At 32.5% G+C, this 23,374-nt stretch overlaps 1 protein-coding gene across 2 annotated transcripts in view; it reads right to left on the bottom strand.

The window, feature by feature from the left end:
- The window catches only part of LOC124369054 (KH domain-containing, RNA-binding, signal transduction-associated protein 2-like), a 245,546-nt gene that overhangs the window by 97,218 nt on the left and 124,954 nt on the right, over nucleotides 1-23,374 (bottom strand). The window lies entirely within an intron of this gene.

Here is a 23,374-nt window from a genome sequence, read left to right as displayed (position 1 = left end):
GTTTGTAATTACATGTCATTTAAGAACAATGTTACTTATGGAATATAACGTCAAATAGATGGTGTCCATTTTCTTGAATGCAGGTTTCTAACCTTTTAAGAAAATCCGCATGTACACGTTCGAGAAGCTCTTGATCAATTGCTGCCACTTTGGTCTTGATTGCATCCTTTAGCTCTGCCAAGGTGCGAGGTTTGTTGTTGCAGACTTGTGATTTGAGGTACCTCCACAAAAAAAGTCACAAGTCGTCAAGTCTGGTGACCTTGGGGGCCACTGGATGTCGCCGAAACGGGAAATGAGCCTTCCTGGAAACATCCGACGGACCACAGCCATTGACAAGCGAGCAGTATGCGGTGTGGCACCATCTTGTTGAAAATAAACATGTTCATTTCTGTCTAGACCTCTAGACAGGATTTTGCTTGTTAACTTCTCCATTTAAATTAAAATGTGCCTCATCACTCATAATGATTATTGTGCTGTCATTATCTTCGAGCAACACTTGCATGTGAACGGCGAAGTCCTCTCGCTGAGCGTAATCTCTTTCCTATAGCTTCTGAACAACACACATTTTATAGAGATGAAATTTTAAATCACTTTGCAAAATTTTCCGCACTTATTCACGCTTTAACCTTTGTTCACTTGCATGTCTTCTTGCTGAACGACTTGGGCTCCGAATGAGGGCTAGTCTCACCCTCTCGACGTTTTCCGGCGTCCTTACGGTCTTCCTTGGGCCAGGAGATTTTTTCTTTAAAATAACTCCTGTCGTTCTCAGATTTTGAACCCACCTGAGAATAGTATTGCGGGTAGGAACCGTACCATGGCGTCCAAGGTTGAAATGAGTGCGAAAAATCCGTTGTACCGTTGTAACAAATTCGCCATTTTGCACATACGCGTCGTATGCAAACATGCGATGCTCCACTGTCCACTTCTCCATGGCTACTGAAATGGCACTGTATAGCGAAGTCATTCACCACACTCTTCCCCCTCTCCCATCTTGGCTGAGCGTGTACTAGCAATTCCAAAAACGTCCGGTTCCCGGCGGTCACCCTGTATATGATTCAACAGCCTGAATCATTTATTTTAATTTTAAATATATTCCATGGGTATTACACACATTGCACCTTCTTTTTAAAATATAGTTACTCTATACTGGCATTTCTAAAAATACTATATTACATTATTTTAATATCTGCAAAATTTAAAAATAATAACCTACATATTATATGATTCTCCATATATTATATAAAACAAAAAATTAAATTAAATTAAACTTATTTAGAAATTGCCAAATATTTTCTATAGCTACTAATGTTTTATACACTACTATAGATAAACTATGAATAAATAAAAATAAGATAAAACCCTAATTTTTATAAAATAGTTTAAACACTTTTATAGTATTTTTCAACATATGAAGTCGTAGGACATAAACACAGAATGTATAGAACTTAGCATATTTTTAATCTAGATTTAAAAACAAGCATTTATATATTTGGCAGAATATCTTGATTCCATATGACATTTGGTAACTTTATTTCTATGTAAAAATTACATCTCATCTTTTTTAAAAAAATTCCATAGATATATTTTACATAAAATAATAGGACCATTTAATGTAATTTCTTAATTTAAATCTTAAAACATTATTCATCCATATGCTAAACTAAACATTAAATAGTGTCATATAATTACACACAATAAATAATAAAGCTAAAATGCCATGCTTGCAATGATATGTATCGTACTATAGTCCTGTTTGTATATATTGTATACTATTTTGAGGTAGAATGGAGAGGACTAGAACATCCCTAACTCCAATTCAAATAAACAGAAATTTTTTCATTTGATTTTTTTTAACTTTACACTAGACATAATTTAAAATTACATCTTACACAGAAGATTATGACAGATTTGCACAAAACATTTAGTTAACTACTTATCAAAACTATGCCTAAAGTTAAACTGTGTATGTTGTGAAGAAATTACACTAGTATCTCTAATGCTAAAAAATATACATAGATTCAACTATAAATTCACTGTATGTTTAAAGGATGGTTGTTATTTACAAATAAATCTAAGTGAATTCAATTTTAAAATTACACTGAGCAGAACTGATGACAGCTTGACATTATAGCATTGCCCTGGGGAGGGGGGTATTATATTCTCTGTTGTTCCAAGTGTCATTATCATATGGAGCCTGCACCAAAGCATTAGCATATGATAACACTGACAGCAGAGAGCGAGATATTCTCTGGGGTAGCATTGTGCAGTTCGATAGACATGATGGGTGTCAAACTGACCCCCAAACTTATCAAACAATTATGTGATATTTTGTAATGGGAAACCATTGGAAACTGATACTTTGAATTCCTTTCTGATACCTTATTTATTTTACTTTTTTAAGCAGGGTCATTTTAAAAGAAACAAAAAAATCTAATACAAATGTTTATTGCAGAATCATTGTATTATGTAGTACATAATTTTATTTTCTAATTTTTTCACATTAAGATTTTATTTTGAAAATAGTTCTCATAAAAAATGGCTGACTATTCTGATAGCAATGACCTTCACAGCAGTGACTATACCTAGTGACTATAATGACTTCTTGTTTAAGTGCTTGCTGTTAAGGTAATAAATGAAAATGCTGAGAAAGGTGGAAATCACTTGGTGAAAGGTCTGGGTTGTATGGTGAGGGTGATCAAAAACTTCTCCGCCAAAAGAGTGCCCTTGAATAGCTGGTCTGAATAGCAGTGAGACCAGTATTTGGATATTGACCAAATTTTTATCAATATGCACATCTTATTTTAATCATTTGCTGGAGCTTCCTCAGAGTTGTAACCTCTATCAGATGAATGTTAACATTGTCAACTATAAGTTTTCAGAAAGCGATTCTACAGAGTGAAGATTAGTATGTAAGCTGCACACATTCTTACTTGACAAAGAAAAACTACTCAGCAAAACAGATGTAATGATCTTGCATTAAGCCAATATCCATTTAATTTTTATACTGGGAGAAAATTTGTAACTTTATCGGAGATTTTTTATTCAATTTAGCACTGATTGTGATATCATAATATTTTACTTTTATTTGTTGATTTGACTCAACATGCCATCAACTGCCTTGACGTATTGAATCAAAAACGTTACAGAATACTTCAGTCCAGTTCTGTGGTTTTACATGAGGAGCAAAAGGGTTTAACAAGAATAATTTATTTTAAGTGTAAGATTTTCAGGTATAAAGGAGGAAATGGGGAACTTTAGGCCTACTGGTGCTGCCACAGTTAGCATGATGAATATTGCGAATTTCATGTTCTTACAAATTTATAACTAAACTTTAATCACCAAATTCTCTGTGATTATAGCTGATTGGTATGACAGGCTTCATTATGAAAATTTTCTTGCAGCCATCCTGTAACTCTTTCACCCTTTTTTATACTGCTTGTTCAACCATTAGAATATTACTGCACAAATATTTGATGATGGCTATTTGCCAACTTTCATCACTAACATGACAATAACTTTGGTAATATTTAAAATATTTACCACTAGGCACAACTTTTAAATGACAGGTGACAGGATACCTTAAATATGTTAAAAGATATGGAATAAAACATGCAGGTTACCTAAAACTGGAACCTGATTGTTCCAAAGAATGCTAAGGAGTGATGCACATGGTGAATTTTGCGTGTATAATAAACTGACTTCTTGAATTATTTTCAGGTTTACAGAGTGTTTTCAATCTCACATTCACAGAGAACTCTTCCGGCTGGGAACTGCCAGTTTAGGCTACCCTAGTATTGTAGCTACAATTATAATTAAACATATTACCCCTAGTTTGTTCGTATAATTAAAGTATGATAATACAAGATTACACAAACAAAAACTTTATATTTAGACCTCAAAAGTACAACCCACAGTAAATGTTGTGTTAAATATCATGATCTACTTATAAAGAAGTGCGAAAGTATATATCGAAAGAGGCAGATTCATTAATTCCCTATTAACATTATATAAATTCAAATTTTAGTTCACATACTGAATAAATCAATCAATGGATTGAAAGCCATTGAAGCAGAACAATGATCAATCATGGTTGGACCCGCCTGAAAGCTCCCATTCATTGAATGAGAGTTCTGGTGTGAGATAGATCCCAAATGCTTTCAATGGAACATTGCAATATCAGTAGTATATCTAGTTGTTATTCTATTGTAATAGCTTCCTTATGGCAATTCAAAGGTATTGGAAAGTATTATAAAACAAATCTCTTGGAAAAGTTTAATAAAAAAAATAATTTGAGGTGAAAAAATAGTTTAATTCATGATATTAGAAAACAAACTAACGTTTGAAATGTATAATTTGGAAATAAAAACCTACTAAATCGAAGATCACATGAATATTTACTTTTAACATAAATATTACATCATCCAGCTGTATTCTCTACACGTGTGATAGTAATTACACGTGTGTACATATTTTATCTGGATACACCATTTAATCTCGTTACAGTAACTTTGGTTAAACTTGAGTTTGATTTACGACAGCAAAAATGTAATAAATCTGATAGCTATATTCATAATTGTTTGTTGTTATTTATTATATGGAATGGCAACACATAGTATAATAATTGCTACATGTATTTACCAAAATTTGTATGTAAATACATTGTTATTTTAGATTTTAAATTGATATCATTTCTTATGTTGATACAACCTAAAATCCACTGAACTTTAATGACTCAATATGAATTTAATCTATGATCTCTCTTGGAGACAAGGGAGGTCATATAAATAATAATTTACTAACACATGTTGAGTAATTGACAGTAAATTCACAGTTCACAGAAAAAACCCCAACTTAAGGTTTTTAGTTCATTTACAATTTTAAAAATGTATTAAATTAAAGTTTGTTATAGACAATGTTTACAAATCTATTAAGAATTATGAAAACTGAAATCAAGTCCAGTCACATGTATGAAATAATTATAAAGCCAAAGGTCCCACTAATCAGTATCCAAATCCTACAGCAATACATTATACAATTCACAACATTTTAATACTCTGGTATCAGGGAGAATCTTGATGGATCTACTAAAGTGCATAATACCACTGAAAACCAAACATAACAGCTCCACTTTGTACATTCATTTCAGAATTTCTGGTAGCATTTAATGGCATTTTTGCACCCAAATTTTATTGAGATAAAGACATATTACATGATTGACGTCCTGGTCTCTTGAGTTATTAATATATGTATATGTGTATATACATGTGTGTGTGTGTGTGTGTGTGTGCGCGCGCGTGCGCGCGCGCGCGCGTGCGTGTGTGTACATAATTAATAAACACAGATTACTGAGGACATACAAGATACTGGTTTAACATTATTTATATTACCATATTAAAATTTACTATGGATCCAAGCTTTGTAGAACAGTCAATTCTAGAAACTTATTCAACAGTTTGTTTCTACTCATTGATTTCACACGACAATAAACTCTATTTGCCAAAGTAACAATTTTCAGAACTCCTGAATATTTGCTAAATCTTTTCTGTTGAGGCAGCACTTGGTGTTGGAACGTAGCCAGAAAGAGGGAACCAAGGCAATGCTGGTCTGCACACTTTACTGTAATGGAATAGGTAAGACCAGACTATGCTGGAAACTATCCAAACAGCCACAACAACCAATAATGGATCAACATATGACATATGTAAAACATCACAGAGACAGACAACAAAGTGAAACTGCGGTCATTGTCTTCCGAGTCATTCTGAAAGCTAATTAGCTGGCCAATATACATTAATTCAGTTGTCAAAATGACAGCAAAGAGATATCTATTTGGAAATGTCTACTTTTTTACTACATTTCATCTTTTTTTTTAAAAAAAAAGGAATCCACTAACTGCTATATAGAGAATAAGTATTAAATCCTGTGATTTAGATTATTCATGAATGGATAGAAAATGTGATTTACATAACAATAGCTAGTTTATATCTAATAAAAGAGTGAGCACTTATTAAATATCTTTTTGAATTTAATAAACATATAATGCTGTTTATTAGGTCATTAGTTATTTTCCATGTACCTAAAATTAACTAATAGCTACATTTAAGGAACAAAACAAAATAAAAATTTAAGTGTTTATAAATGTCAGTTTTATGACTGTAAAATACAGAAAATGTTGCTTGAAGGGGTGTTAAGAGATGAATGCCTGAAAGCTTCTTAGGACTGATATTAGTGTTTGGCCGGGTAACAAAAGAGTCTCAAGACAGCTTTGTTGTGCTCAACAATTATTTTCAATCCTCTGTGAATATTAAGGATTTGCCGAGCTGGCCTGCATCTGTAAATAGGAGTTGAGGGATGGTTTTCAGTTGATTGAAACCAATTACAAACATTTTATTCCATACTTCCAATCTTAGGGAACCATTTCACACAATATCATAATACATAGCCTACAACCCGGCTTCTATTCTGAAAATGTTGATGGTTTACAACAAAATTTATATAGCTGACAAAATTTATATAGCTGTAAAGAGCTTACTGAAAGGGATTCAATAAATGTTCAAGGCCATTTTATTTTAAAATAATACATATATCCTGATTGCTCTATCAGAAGCCAGTGATTAGTCAGTTGTTAATCAGATTTCATTGAAGACTGCAGAAATCTTTGCTTTCATATTTGTTTTACGGTCACTCTTCCACTATTCAACAAGATTATTGGACCCAAGAAACAACTACATATTTTTAAATTAGATATACTGCTTTTGGCTTTAGCTAGAAGAGAATGCTGCATTTCAAGGATCTTACCCAGAAAAGATCAATAACAAAAACATACAATTTGATTGGCCCAGAAAAATTACAACAATAATTTTATTCAAAACTGAGTACTAAATTGTGTATATGGCTTTCAATGTAAGAATGATTAAAACCCCATACAAATTTGATTAAGAAAAATAATGTCATACGAGGGATTTCTTATCTAGTGGCCTTTTCATATGGGGCATGATGATAATGATTATAATTTCTATGAAAGCTATGCTTTCATTTAAGGTTTTGTACGAATCCTCAGAAATAACATCTCCATGAGAGATAAGAATAGACAATAGTATAAAAATGTAGGGTTTAGGCTATATTTATACGCTGAGAAACATTTGTAATTAAAAAAGTTCATACATTTTGCATTATTTTGTCTACTTTTCAACAAATTGCTTAAAGTTTTACTGGACAAATATCACATTTTCATTGCTTTCAAAGTGGAAACTACACTTCTTGACTGTTTAAAGTGAGTAAGGGGTCAATTTCCATAAAAATAACATTAACAAAAAATGTTTATTATATTTTTCTACATATCATGATTAATTTGGTACCAAATTAAAATTATTAATTTCTGATGACTGTAACTATAGTAACAGGCACATCAAGAATGTGACGACAGAAGTTAGATACGTGGGACTGGCAACAAAGCCTTAAAGGCCCCGGATAGCTGATGTAAATATAAAAAATCGACTATTACTCAGGAGATTTATGACCACAGTAACATTTCCACTTACCTGATGCTGTAATCAACCCTTTTTTTAAAGACCTCCTTCGACGATGCTTGCATAGTGGGGCTTAAAATCTGTGCAAGTCACTGAACAATATAATTTAATCGAGGATACCTAAGTCAACATTAGTGATAAAAACAAGAACTGGGAGTATATGAAGATGTTTATGACTATATCCTCATTCAACAAAGGCAATATTGTTTAGTGTGAATTTGTAGATAAATTTGGAATCTTAGATAAATTGGGAATATCTCCAGAAAACAATTAACTGTATCAAGTTAATGAGGATGCTAGATGAAATTCATATCAAAAAGGTGGAGCAAGAACTTTCAAAAGTAAAATAATGCAGAAAACAGGTTGCTTTGACTGAGAAAACATTTAAGGATAAACTTGAAGAGGCAGAGGACCCAGATAACCCTTCATATGCCCCTGGCTATTACTACTTAGTTTACACATTTGTATACATAACTTGTTGTTACGTGTTAATGGAATGTTAAAAATAGTTTCTCTGAAAATCGTGTTTTTTATATAAAAGATACATTATCTCAAGAACAATATAAGATATTAGTTCCCTTCCCCCCTTACACTTGTACCTTTCTTATAAATGAAATTCCCATGGGTTTATTCACAAAAATTTAATGATTTAAAAGTTATTTTGTGATATAAAATAAAATAAATATTTGTTTAAACATTTTAAAGTCTTATGCTCATATAAAAAAGGAAATTATAAGGAACAAAACGAAAAAATAATTATGTAATTACCTTGTTTAATCACTAACCAAAACGTACCTCAAAGCACAGTTTAAAATGGTGGAGATAGGAACTGCGAACTCCCTTTAACCCTTTGAGTAGTAGGGGAAAATGCTTCAAAATAGTAATGATGTTCCAGAACGTCAAATGAAAAACAAGCCAAAAGGAGTAGTGACGTTCCAGAACGTCATTTATTGTTTGTTACGAAATTGATTTTTTTCTATTGTTTTTGTTTTATTTGCATCCATTTAGAACCATATAGTTATTTTAAACTAATTTTAAACCAAACCATAGTTGGCAGTGTAATTTTCGAGGCAGAATAATCGGCAAATAAGACATTATTATCAACCATCTTATTTCTCGAGCACACGCCATCTATTAGAAACAACAACTACTCCTGAAGGTCAAGCAAGGAAAGCTCAAAAGCGGTGTTATGTATGCTACACAACACAACCACCCGTGAAAAGAAGAGGAAGGATACCACATTTCACTGCCCAGACTGCAGTGTAGCATTGTGTATTTACCCTTGTTTTGAGGAATTTCACACCAAAAGAATGTGTAAATCACAAAAAATTTTAAAATTCCAACATTTTTACATTTTTATTTGTAATCAATTAAAAAAATATGATATTTTTTTACTCCTAGGTTTTATTTTCATGTCTCAGCTGTTACTCCTGTGGAACAGAACCTAGTGACGTTCCAAGACGTCATTACTCCTCAAAGGGTAAAGTGTAAAATATACTTTTACAAGCTGTTGGTAAACAATATTTATTAATACAAAACCAATATTATTAAAAAAAAACATTCATGCAAAAACGTTACGCCAAAAGAAAAATAAACTAAAAAATTAGGCTTAAAACAAAAATATTATATAACTATAATTCACACAAGAAACATTACATCATATGGTCGGATCTTATACTTAATTGATAAAGTTTAGAATAATCCGTTGTTCAATTTATATCACATAATTTTCTAAAACAATATGGGATTACTTCACACAAAGTGCCATATAACAAGCTTCGCTGAGGTTGCTTGTTAATTTTCGAATCAACTCATTCACTTCCTAGATGTCATGTGGACAAATGTATAATCATACAGAAAATAAATTCTACATCTCCCTGACAAACAAATTCTGTGAACCTACTGAGTGACAGGTTTCATAATGCTCAGCTATATTCCATGATTGAACATACACCATCATCGAATTCTTTCTTACCTCTGTAGAAATGAAGTTTCATGCAAAACTTTACATATACAGTTGAGATCTTTCATGAGATTTCTTGCCACATGATTCATTCACATTCTTGTTAAAATAAATTAAGTTATAGCAGTGTTCAAATAATAATACTTTTGGAAAGTTAGGGTATTATAACGCAAGAGTGCGCAAAAATCAAATCTTGTCACGATTTTTAACTTTAGACTTAATCTCTATTATTTTTTTCTTTTCTCTATGAATATAAATATAACAAGTGAAAATCTTATATAATTGTATTTAGTTCAATTTCAATATATTGATTCTGCTATTTTCTCATTCTCATCATGGTTACCTACAAGATCAATACAATCAGGCAATAAAATATTCTGGCTGATTATTTGTTTAAAATCTTGTAATTTTCTTAGTATAAAACTAAGAAACAAATGTTTAACGGAAACCTATGTTTATAGACTATACTTAACAGAATTTACAAGACACAAAAATATAGTAATATTTAGTTTAGTAAAAAGCTTATCCTGTTAGGTACAGCATATATACCATAAACTTCAAGCGCTAGGCTATAAACAAACCACCAACATGTGCCGTCATATTACCTTTCTTTAGTGGAGGAAATTAAATAAAGGGATCCAATAAGGAGCAAAATTGGGCTCAGCTAGGAATGGTTATAGCCTTCATAATGTTAAGTCGTTGAAAGGTAACGAGCGGTTTAGCATAAAACTGCTACTGGATGTCGTCCAGGTACAGGTACACAATACGGCGAGCAGTAGGTCAACACTGGCAAGGGACCTTTAAAGGTTAATTTCTATTCCTACATTAATGTTATTATCTATTCCGAATACTAATAACAACTATTATCATATAGTGCCTTAAATAATAAAAGTACCTTACTAATGCTTTATAACATAATTTAAGTCAGAAATAAATAATGTATTACTTTTCTGATAAAAAAAAAAAACATATTAAACAAAAATAAATTTTTCCTGTACAACCATGTGAGCTAAAAAATAAATTATGATTACTAACGTAACATAGTAAATGATTTATTCTGGGTATATTTACTGTCAACGGAAACTATAAATTTTCATGACATTGTAAAAAGCTTTTGTTAATGCCTTCTAGCCTTGATCTTGGGTACACAATGCAGAATTTGGAGAAATTCACATATATGTCATTCTGGAACAGAATCAAGTATTTCTCCTTGTTTTATTAAGTCCATCTTCACCTCCTAGAAAACAACAAAATTTATGCGTGGCTGGTTGTCGCAGGAATGAATATTACTGAAAGAGTTTTGAGTAAAACAACACTTTTCTGCACATCAACATAAGCTAAGAATAATTGGGTGGCAAAACAATTAAATTTTCGTAGTTGACGAAGTAAAAGAAGAATGAAATGAAGATATTCGAAATATCTACCTGAGTGAAAGACTGATCCGTAAAAAAGGAAAGGTTAAAATAAGCTTAAAATAGTTTATAAAAAATCAAACAAGTTCATTTCTTGAAACATTCTTTCTCACACCCTCCCCCAATAAAAAAGAAAAAAAAGAGTGTATTCTAGGCCCATTGGTGTATAGCCTACACTGGAAGGGTTATAGTCACCAAATATACAACAATCACTCTGAAAGTTTTGAGATATGAGGAGTTTTTGTGCTAATTTACCAAACGTTAGGCGTGATTAAAATAATCCCCTATATAGTATCAATGCACTTTTGAAGTGATACAATAAATACCCATTAATAAAAGCATGCACACATCCCAAGTATTAGCCACAAGTTTTGGAATAGAGCCAACATTTTTACGAATTTCTTCATCAATTTCGGCTTTTAAAATAAGTAACAACCACGCAAATGTTTCTTCAGATTTGAAAAATAACCAGAAATCGCACATAGCGAGGTTGAAAGAATATGGGAAGTGTACCTCATCGCTTTGGTACATTTTTGGTCAAAAACTCTAAAGTTGAGCAACAGTATGATAAGAGGCATTGTAGTGGTGCAAAATTAAACCCTTAATGAAGTCCCGAAGAACGTATTCTTCACTATACCAACTTGCTAAGACAGTCCTTGTCCCTCTAGCCTTAATAACCTTCACCAGTCCTGTACTCCTGAAGAAAAAGCATACATTACTTTCTCCAACGATTGTTGTTTCAATTCAAATGTCTTAAATGCCATGTACATCTATCTCATCATCAATAACAATTTTGGAAATAATCCGGTGATTACTATAAGTCAATAAGAGGGTCTTCTGGCTGATTCTCTTACGCTGAGCTCTTTGCTTGTCAAATCATGCGGTACTCATTAAGAAAAAGCTTTTCTGAGTTAAAAAAAAACAATATTATGCACACTATTGTGCGGGTAAAATGCCCAGGGAAGCTTCAATCATTAAATAAGAGCAGGCATTGACCTGTTGGATCATATCAAGTACCACTTAATCAATGTATTCTAGAGTGTCAGCAAAATGCGGCTTTCCGAATGTTTATTGTTTTTAAGCGAGTTACAGCTCCTTCAAAATTCTGATTAATACCTAAAAACGAGAGCATGGGATGGTTTTTCACAACCAACGGCAAATTCGACGAATTCCTCTTAAAACAAACCAGCTTTAAAAAATGTCTTAGAAAATTATTGCCAGAACTCTCAATTTTTCGTCCAGAATTCCCTATCAATGAGTCCAGTTGTAATCTTTTCAAACAGAGAACAACCACACTGATGAACTAATGTTCAGAGAAGATTATTGTAGTATGCACTGTCTCCCAATATCTCAAAACTTTGAAACACACCATCTATAGGTAGGCTGATGCGTCTAACCCTGTGTATGTATACTTACACTGCAACATTAAAGAAAAAAGTTATTTGAATACACACTGCTAATGAAGTTAAACAAAACAAATGTTATCTGCGAATAAGGGTAGCAGAGATTTGTTGAGACTGTTTACAGAGTGAGCCTACTCGTAATTTATGAACAAGGTGAATGGGAAAACAGAAATTAAATTAATTGATTAATTATTAAATTAATTGATTAATAAAATGAATGTTTACAGATTATGGTTTGTAATAATTAATATTTTACTCAGTCTTTATTTTACAGTCAACTCCTATGATGTAATAAAACATTTTGTACAGAAATCTTAACTGGAGTTTTACACTTTGGCTCCCAAACAACATATTGTCTGGTGTTGAGCAACATTGTCCGCTTGTGCAAGCTCTGGGGCCAAATATGTTATACAAAGGCTATCCATAAAGTAGATTGCGTTTTCATATAAACAAAAATCCAAGAACAAGAAAACAGTTTTATTATATACATTTGAAAGTGACACTAAAATACCATTTTTCAACATAGTCACCAAACAAATTTTGGCACATCATAGCGGTGAACTAGTTTTGAAATTCCAGCATTATAAAATTCTGCCACCTGAGTTCTATGTTGTCATCAAAGTGCTGAGTAGCAAGCCAGGTCTTCATTGCTAGAAACAGGTGGTGGTCCCTGTGTGCAAGATCTGGACTGTAAGGCGGATGTGGAAATACCTCCCACTTACTCCCTAGGACTTACCGAGTCCAATTAGCCAGTGTGGTCGGGCGTTGTCATGCAAAAACAAAATTTCAAACAACTTTTCTCTGCATTTGTTTTCTTTTCTTATGGTGTGTCTGTTCTAAGAAATCAACAAAAAGAACTCCTTTCCTGCCCAAAAAACAGTTGCAATAATCTTCTGTGCCAACAATGTTTGCATGGATTTCCTTGGTTTTTTTGGGGAAGTGTGTGTGTGCTTCCACACTATAGACCAATTTGGTTTTGCAATTCACATGTTTTACGCAAGTCTCGTCTCATATTCCGTATTGATTCGATTATGCAGCCAGTCATTATCTTTCTCGTACGTGTTCAAAAATATAAATGAAACAGACATACAGTAATTTGACTGGTTTGTTTTTAAGATTTTTGGCACTCATTTAGCACAAAATTTATATGGTAACTTAACAACAGTGTTACAATTTTGTTTAACAAACTCGTTGAAATTTATGGAAAACTAAGTGAGAGTTGTATTATTCTGAATCAGCGGTCTTCTTTAATCTTCTCATTTACTTTAGAGACAATTTCATCGACGATAATGCCTGGCCATTTACTTCATTCGTCATCATGCACATTAGTTCAGCCATTTTTACACCTAATGCACCATTGACGTACTCCAACTTCAGATATCACATAGTTCCCATAAACTTCATAGAGTTAGCAATAAATCTCAATTGGTTTTATTATGCTTAGCCAAGAAATCCGTATTACAAACCACACTTTCCCCTTCACAACTTGCGGGATTTTCAATTGCATTACACATTTTAAACTGCTATTGTGCAACAACAAGGAGAGGTAGTAACCTCTCACTTGCACAGCTGGAACATCAAAATGGCCGGAATAGTCCCAACCCTAGAGGCTACAGAGCAAAACATAATCTACTTGCTGGATAGTCTCGTATATCAACTACTCTGGTCGTAATATACAACGTTAACACTTCGGCTAACAAACAGCACAGAGTCTAGTCTTAAGCTGAGCAACATTGTCTATCTGTTTAAGATCTGGGAGCAATTGTATTATGTCAAAACATCAATTCAGAGCAGCGTATACCATAAATTGTAATATTCAAGTTTTAATATTCAATATGAAAGTGTTATAAAAACGTTACCGTGAAGTTTTTTGTAAGACATAAAGAGATAAGCATACAGGAGGTAAACAGTGAGGTGCATTAATTACATGTGGGTTCAGTAAACAATAAGGACAAAGACTGCTTTGTGAGAGTACTTTGTTGTCCTCTCAAGACAACATTGTCTCATTGTTTTGTCGCCAATGTATCATTTGTTGTGGTACAGATCATTTGACATTAGAAATATGGATCTGCCAGGTCTTAATAAAGTGGTCTTTGTTTACCATCGTGGTGTTGAACTGTGGTAGACTTATTCAGGATTTTGGGACTTGCATTTCCAGAAAAAAGAATAAAGAATAAACCGAGTCCTAATTTCTTAAACACTTTTATTTATTTTATCTAGTTGCTATAACCTTTATTTTAACTGTTTTAAGTGCTGGTAATTTGAAACTACCTAATTTACACAGATCTATTAAATTGCTTTTGGTACAGTAGTCTTCTGTTCCCTATCCTAGTATTCAACTATGGTGGATTTTATTCAATCAGGATTAATCAGTCCTTGACTTTTCATGGCTGTGTGAATCTTGTTTCACAAACTTGGTGCCATCCATAGACCCTAGAAAAGTTTCAAGGCTGCTAACAATGATACATTCTGTCCTAATTATACAAGAACAGGATAGAAGTTGTTTTGTGTTGTGAAGGACTAATCAATATGGCAGCCCTACAAAGTGTCCATTCAGACATGGTAATCCTCTATCACTTCATCTCTGCCACTCAATACCATCATAATCCATCCATGAACCCCAACTTGAATTTATGCATCCAAACATTACTTCTAGTTGTTATCATTACTTCTTGTGACAAAATGGAACCTCGTTAAATAAGTTTTCAGAATCTAACTCACAGGAATAAAAGTAAAACAAACTTTGCTTGTTAATGTTAATTAAATTAAATTTTAATGAGAGCACTGAAGAGAGAGTGCACTGAAGTGTACCTATGTTGAGACTGTAAATGTCAATTAAAAAGGAAAGTTAACCAAGAAAATCTCGACTGAAGCATATCTGGCCCAGAACTTTAGGCAACAAAACAAATTAAATTGAAATTAAGATAATAATAACTTATAACAGCATTGGATTGTTATGGCAACTAGTTCATTACTCTATTAAGATTATTTACTAACTACATCTGGATTATTTGGAAACTGTATTCAGATGAAACATAATAATAAACCAGTATCTATGATGTGCTAAATGCTTCTTAATCGTTTGACTAATAAACACAACATTTTTTAAATGTCCAAAATTTATAAAATTTTTACATGGGTGATCCCTTAAACTATCTTGGGTGATTTCTTAAACTTACGTTTTTTAAGCATTCTGTTAAAACATTTATAACTTTATTAAACTTAATATATGGACTAAAAATTAGTTCTGTGCTTTAAATGTTAAAATGTCTTGTTAGAACAATATAAAATGCCCTACAAATAAAAGATGTACAGGTATGGTTTGTTTTTATAGTTATAATTATAAATATGTTTTACTTATTGTCACTAAGAAAATATTCTAAAAGTACATATTATATCAAGAAATCCTCACAATTTTATGCATAAGAAGAAAAAGTCGGAAATGTTGTAATTTTTGTAAAAAAAATGTACTTACGTCAATGAGAGTAAGTTTGCTGGTATTCGGGAAAGTCACATTGAATGTTGTAATTTTTTAAATTTTTATTTTTTATAACTCCATTACTTTACATACAGCAAGATTGATTTGGCATTAAAGTAAAAGATAATTATGTAATCATTTCACAATTTACAGTGGATGTATGACAGCCAAAGGGTTAACTTAGCTTATCTCAATATAATATCTATCAGAGATAGCCTAGCAAAGCCAGGATAATCATTAATAGTTAGCCGAGGTAATCTCTATAAATAAAATAGTTTAGCTCAGTAAACGGGATAACTGCAATGGACAACTACAAGTGTGTAAGAACCCAGAACATGACTCATATTCCATGGACACAATTCTTATGGAATGCTCAGGTATTAAATAAGTTAGATCAATACATCGCCTGTAGTTCAATTGCTATTTTAGTTAACGAGACTGATCTGAATTAACAGTTTAGATCAGTAATCTGAACAAATGTCAACTCAACTGTAACGTGTGTAAAGGCCCAGAACATGACTCATATTCCATGGACACAACTCTTATGGAATGCTCAGTTATTAAACAAGTTAGATCAATACATCGCATGTAGTTTAATTGCTATTTTAGTTAACGAGACTGATCTCAAATTAACAGTTTAGCTCAGTAGGCTACTCTGAACAAATGTCAACTCAACTGTAACGTGTGTAAAAGCCCGGAACATGACTCATATTCCAAGGACACAACTCTTATGGAATGCTCAGGTATTAAACAAGTTAGATCAATACATCGCCTGTAGTTTAATTGCTATTTTAGTTAACGAGACTGATCTGAATTAACAGTTTAGCTCAGTAATCTGAACAAATGTCAACTCAACTGTAACGTGTGTAAAAGCCCAGAACATGACTCATATTCCATGGACACAACTCTTATGGAATGCTCAGGTATTAAACAAGTTAGATCAATACATCGCCTGTAGTTTAATTGCTATTTTAGTTAACGAGACTGATCTGAATTAACAGTTTAGCTCAGTAACTCTGAACAAATGTCAACTCAACTGTAACGTGTGTAAAAGCCCAGAACATGACTCATATTCCAAGGACACAACTCTTATGGAATGCTCAGGTATTAAACAAGTTAGATCAATACATCGCCTGTAGTTTAATTGCTATTTTAGTTAACGAGACTGATCTGAATTAACAGTTTAGATCAGTAATCTGAACAAATGTCAACTCAACTGTAACGTGTGTAAAAGCCCAGAACATGACTCATATTCCAAGGACACAACTCTTATGGAATGCTCAGGTATTAAACAAGTTAGATCAATACATCGCCTGTAGATTAATTGTTATTTTAGTTAACGAGACTGATCTCAATTAACAGTTTAGCTCAGTAATCTGAACAAATGTCAACTCAACTGTAACGTGTGTAAAGGCCCAGAACATGACTCATATTCCATGGACACAACTCTTATGGAATGCTCAGGTATTAAACAAGTTAGATCAATACATCGCATGTAGTTTAATTGCTATTTTAGTTAACGAGACTGATCTCAATTAACAGTTTAGCTCAGTAGGCTACTCTGAACAAATGTCAACTCAACTGTAACGTGTGTAAAAGCCCGGAACATGACTCATATTCCATGGACACAACTCTTATGGAATGCTCAGGTATTAAACAAAGTAGATCAATATATCGCCTGTAGTTTAATTGCTATTTTAGTTAACGAGACTGATCTGAATTAACAGTTTAGCTCAGTAATCTGAACAAATGTCAACTCAACTGTAACGTGTGTAAAAGCCCAGAACATGACTCATATTCCATGGACACAACTCTTATGGAATGCTCAGGTATTAAACAAAGTAGATCAATATATCGCCTGTAGTTTAATTGCTATTTTAGTTAACGAGACTGATCTGAATTAACAGTTTAGCTCAGTAATCTGAACAAATGTCAACTCAACTGTAACGTGTGTAAAAGCCCAGAACATGACTCATATTCCATGGACACAACTCTTATGGAATGCTCAGGTATTAAACAAAGTAGATCAATATATCGCCTGTAGTTTAATTGCTATTTTAGTTAACGAGACTGATCTCAATTAACAGTTTAGCTCAGTAATCTGAACAAATGTCAACTCAACTGTAACGTGTGTAAGCGCCGTCTTCAGCTCACCAAAACACTTATGGTCCGGTATGTGTCCACTCTCACTTACAAACCAGGATTAACGAGGAGATATATGCAGGCGAATCACAAATTTAAATCATACTTAATTTATTAACTTTTTTTAAATGTGTATGGCATAAAAATTTACCATAACTTGCATTACTGTGCGTCAGTTATAGCATGACCAGTGAAATGAGCGATGGGGGTGAAAGAGTTGAGCGAGTGGGGATACACTGGTCTAGGGTAGTGGAAACAATGCTCTTATCGTAGCTGAGGGTTTTCGGCTCCTGGGTCAAAGCGGTGGCGGGCGACATGGCCGGGCCCGGCTCAGTTCAGGCATTGTCTCTGTGTGAACTGTCTGAATCAGTGGTCTGTTGTTATGGCGTTACATCGTTAAGTGTATTGGTTATATTTGTACTGTATTTAAGTTAAACTTGCTATAGATAGGTTATTTATGTTCATATGAATATGATATAGTCTTATAATTCTGAAATATTACTATAAATATTGTAATATAGAATAATATATATATACAGATATATATATATATATATATATATATATATATATATATATATATTCCAAAAACTTGATTCTACAGTAACATAAACAAAAGTGAGTTTTATATAATTTGAAATGTATGTTAAATTAAAATATACATTTAATTTACATTATAAATTTCAAAATAATTATACAAATCATGAGTGTAATGTAAGTTACTTGTTTGTTGAAAAGTGACACTTATTTAATTTATTTTTACAGAAGGTACATACATATGTGTTCACTTTTAGAAAAATTTTGATAAATTGTGTACATTTTGCACGAGTGTACAATATTATGCTTGGAAAGCCATTTGAACATTTCAGCCTTTATATTTAATTATATTGCTGCAGGATCTTCTTGATGTGATACACAAGGCCCCTTATAACAACAACAAAATTATCTTTCAGATGTAGAAATGATTTAGTGTTCACCCATTAAAAAAAATTTTAGTTCATTTAATTGTGATAATTTCCTGACTTCTTTCCTTATTTAAGTAGGTAGAGCATTATCCATCTTCTCCGCCTGCATGGACAGCCTTTAGACGTTGTCCATTGCTTATAAGTGCCTTCAGCCCCAAACCACAAGTCCAAGCATTTGTTTGGTGAGTGTTAAGTGAACTAATGTTTCATCCATGTACACTATTATCTGCCTTGTATCATGTATGTATTCAGCTAAACGTTTCAAATATTTTAGACACAATTCACGGATATTTAACGATCAGATCAAATGTTTCTGTTGTTGGTAGGTGACTTCCAGCGAAATCCTAACCTCAGTATAACAGTTATAAATGCCAACTTACTTCCCTTTATATCATGTTTCTTAACATATTCAATAAGGATTTCAATGTAGACTGTTAGCCATGCTGTCGATAGAATTAATCATGTATTGTTCTTCGAACAAAAAATCAAAATTGTCAAGATCACTTTTAATAGGTTTACGTTTCCTTACTTTGTTGGCGTACTAAAAGAAGTGCCCACTGAACTTATTTGTTTCTCCTCCTTTAGAATACGTTGCGTGCTTTCTGAAAAGTTATAGGTGTGATAGTTTCCGCTTCACTTTTCATAAAGTGATAAACATTTGCAATTACTACACGTTTGGATGTGTATAATTTTCAACCTCATATTTTTATCTTTAAGTTAATTTTCATAACAACTTTTACATAAAAACGTTATGAGCACAAAACAACGAAAATAATGAACACACGAAGGGCATTACTACACGTGAAGTTTCACAAGATAATGTTACAAGGTTGCAGAACGAAGTACACCGGACAGACATAGTACGTCAACTAAGCCGCCCCATTCCCCCACCACTTGATTCGACTCCACAATCTGTACTACAACTGTAAACCAAAATACAGAATTAATTATATTCTTTTTAAACATTCGAGTTACTAATTTAAACCATGACAAATAAAAACTTAAATTTATGAAAATTCGTATTAGTTTGTAATTTTGACACTAATTAGGTGATTCAAAATTAGACATAAAAATGTTTACAGCATAAATTCTTTATGAAATGTAATTACTGATTTTGTTCATTATTAACAATGTTAAGAAAATATAGCATTTTTCAAAATTGCAATTATTAGTTCAAGCAAGCATGTAGTACAACGTAAGTCTTCAGTCAAAACTTTTATTGTAGAAAAGAACTGTTAACTGATTTGTGAAGTTGGAGAAGCAAAACCATTAAAAGTAAGATTCGATCTCAACTAAACTGAAGTTTCCGTGACATTAACATTAAGAATGGCAAATAGGAATCAATCAGTAAACTGAGCGTTGCTTTAGATAATTTTATCAATCATACCAATAACATAAAAATAAAATAATAAGTTGTTACTAATTTCTTTTCATGATATTTAACTGTAAATATTTGCAAACATTTAAAACTAAATGCTATATGTGCTGTTTGTTTAGCCAATAAATTTGTTTGTGCCAATAGCTGCATTTAGCGTGCCTTCATTGCAATTTAAAGCATTTTAAACTACAATTAAAACTCATTAAAATTCCAGTTATTAAAACTTTTTAGAGTTTGTTGGCCCTAGCTTGTTTGTTGTATTGGTAAGATTCATCTTGCAGCAGGCAGTCCTGCAAACGTAAAACTTCAAGCCAAGTTATAACGAGAGATGGAATATTCTAGTGATGTACGGCATTCCGGAATCGGATCCAGACAACATTAGGCAAGCTCATTGATATTCCCGGGGAACGGCGCAAAGCACATTTTATGGTCCATAAATATTTTTCCTAGTCCAGCCCAGTGGAAGTATAATTTCTGCTTACAGCCCCCGAGTAGAACATGACTCACTCAACAAGCTGCTCAGTGCTCATACATGACTGGTCCAAGAGCTTACATTAGCTGTTTCAGACAAATCATTGATCATCATCGACTCGTCCATTTATATGAGCCTCTTTTTCCTAGATATGAATTAAACTACTAGTAGTTAAAGTATAAATATAACTAAGCACAAAATTATGACAGTATGTCTCCAACTACCTTTTACAAAAACCCTCTATAAGATTTAAGTGCACTCATAAAAGATAAAGGTGTTATTAGATCGTGGCAAATTAAATAAAATTTAACATACGATAAGTTTTAATTTACTGAAACGATTAACTTTGATGACACACTGTAAATTTTTTACCAATGAAAAGTACATATATCAAATTAGAAACTAACACTAGGTACTCTTTTTGAGAACTTTTCAAGTCATTGTGTGCTTCACGTTCTCTCGACACATCCGGACCATTTCTAACAGCCTCCACTTACCGACACCATAAATCAAGGACTAAGCTACATTGTGTCAACATAATGAATAACGTACAGCTCCCTTGTTTTCTATATTAACGCTTAATATTATTATGAAAAATTACAGCACTTTTCCAGTTCTTGCCCTCCCAATGCACTAATTATTTAACATTCGATGTTATCTTAAATACCCCAGTGCTATAAATGTATTTAAATCTGCACTGGCTACTATTGATAAGCATTAAGATGACCATTACTGTTAAAAAGGTGTACAACTACACAAAGAAGTTGCTAGGTATAAGTACAGGCAATGTGAATGCTATTTGTACTGTTTTCTGTTTATTTGAATACTTATAACAACATTTAATAAAACAAACTCTGCAGACCATTGCATCAAACTTAACAATTCTGGGTAACAGGTAATGCCAACTATTAATACAGTGAAATCACGAAAGGAAAAGTTTTGTACAATCGTGTGAAATATTTATGAAGAAATAGCTTTCTTTGTTTATCAAATAATTGTTACATTATTGTAAAGTTTAACTCAACTAAAATATACTTTGTTGAATTATTTCTTAAGTTATTAAAAAACAACCAAATAGTACCAATCTCTACTATTACTTAAGTTGAACTTTGATTTCGGAATGTTAATTAATACTTTCAACACCCACAGAAACGAAATTGATAGAGTACACCACATTTGTTTCATGAGACCTCTAAATGGTAAAATCAAACATATTTTGTACCAATAGAATTGCCACAGAACTCTTACTCATTGGTATGAGGCAGCTGGCGTGTTTTTATTGAATCATTCCTTTTGATCTCTGCTTTGATCCTATAAAACCTCCCGGGACGGGTTCATTTGGTATCCTTCCTTTCAGAGAGACTCAATACTTAATTTTCCACTCAAACATTCTTTACTAATTCAGAAGATGTATTTCGTTTTCAAACACTCAGGCCTATGCCTAGTTTTCAGAACATAATTTCAAAATGATTATATTTTATAATATTATTGTTAAAAAAAATAAATCAAACAGTACTTTTTGCTTATAACATAATGAAATCGAATTCATTTATAATTTAATTTTATTCCGTTTATTATTTGACTATTTTGGGTTTTAGTTCTGTGTCCTTGATTGTGATATCCACAGGCTCTTCTCGGGTAGTCTGTTTCGAAGGTGTCAATTTTCTTCTTTCCTTTCTTTGTCGTTTGGCAATATTTTGTTCCATCTGTAGGATAGGCTCTACAATTATTACCTTCAAGTAATTCTGTTATACCATTAAGTAATGCATTCAACATTTGTACTTTCTTTCCAGTATGTTGACCATGTATTTGATATCACGTACATTTATTCCTTTAGTTAAATAGATAATAATTACTAAATAACTGTATTCATAGCATCTTTTTATCTATCTCGTTTCCAAATCCGGATCGTATGTACCTATTCGTATATATTCCGATTTGACATGTTCATAATCATTCACAATCTTCCACATTCATTTCTAAGAGCCTTTTAATCTCCATCTTCTTAGCTGCTTACAAATGTACTATAAAATATTCTAATAGTTGGAAAATAGATTGGAAAAACAAAATGAGCCATATGCCTTTTAAATAGTTGTACTTTTTAATAAGTATGGAATATAATACTGAAATAAAGGGTCACAATATACACGTACCAGCAGATAGGAATTATTGTTGAACGGCATAAAACCTCACGCAACACTAAAGATGAACTTAATTTTAGCGTATTGTTTAATTCTAAGTCTAACATAATTAATTTCTCTTCATGTTGGAATTACAATCAGAGGTAAGCAAATTTGACAGTAACAAAGTAATTAAAGGATATTTGTATACGCAAGTGAGAATACTGACTGATGAACGATTTGAGCACGGAAAGCCTTGCTCCACCCACGCTTCTAGTCGCAACAGCATCACACAATGTAACATGTCTGGTTTATTGATTGACAGTATGCATATTCAATAGTGGAGCGCTGTCTGTTGCCTGTTTATATGTTATATCAAAGTCACAATCAGCGCTGGTGCTACATCATTGTGGAAACAATGGCCGTCCATCTGCAATATTAACCACTTTAGGCAATACGCTATTATAAAGTTGCCTACGATATATAAGCTTACGAATAATCACAATGAGAAC

This window comes from Homalodisca vitripennis, chromosome 1, assembly GCF_021130785.1.
Source record: "Homalodisca vitripennis isolate AUS2020 chromosome 1, UT_GWSS_2.1, whole genome shotgun sequence".
Classification (NCBI taxonomy): Eukaryota; Metazoa; Arthropoda; class Insecta; order Hemiptera; family Cicadellidae; genus Homalodisca; species Homalodisca vitripennis.
Note: the sequence above shows the minus strand (reverse complement) of the source record. Positions and strands in the feature narration are given on the sequence as shown.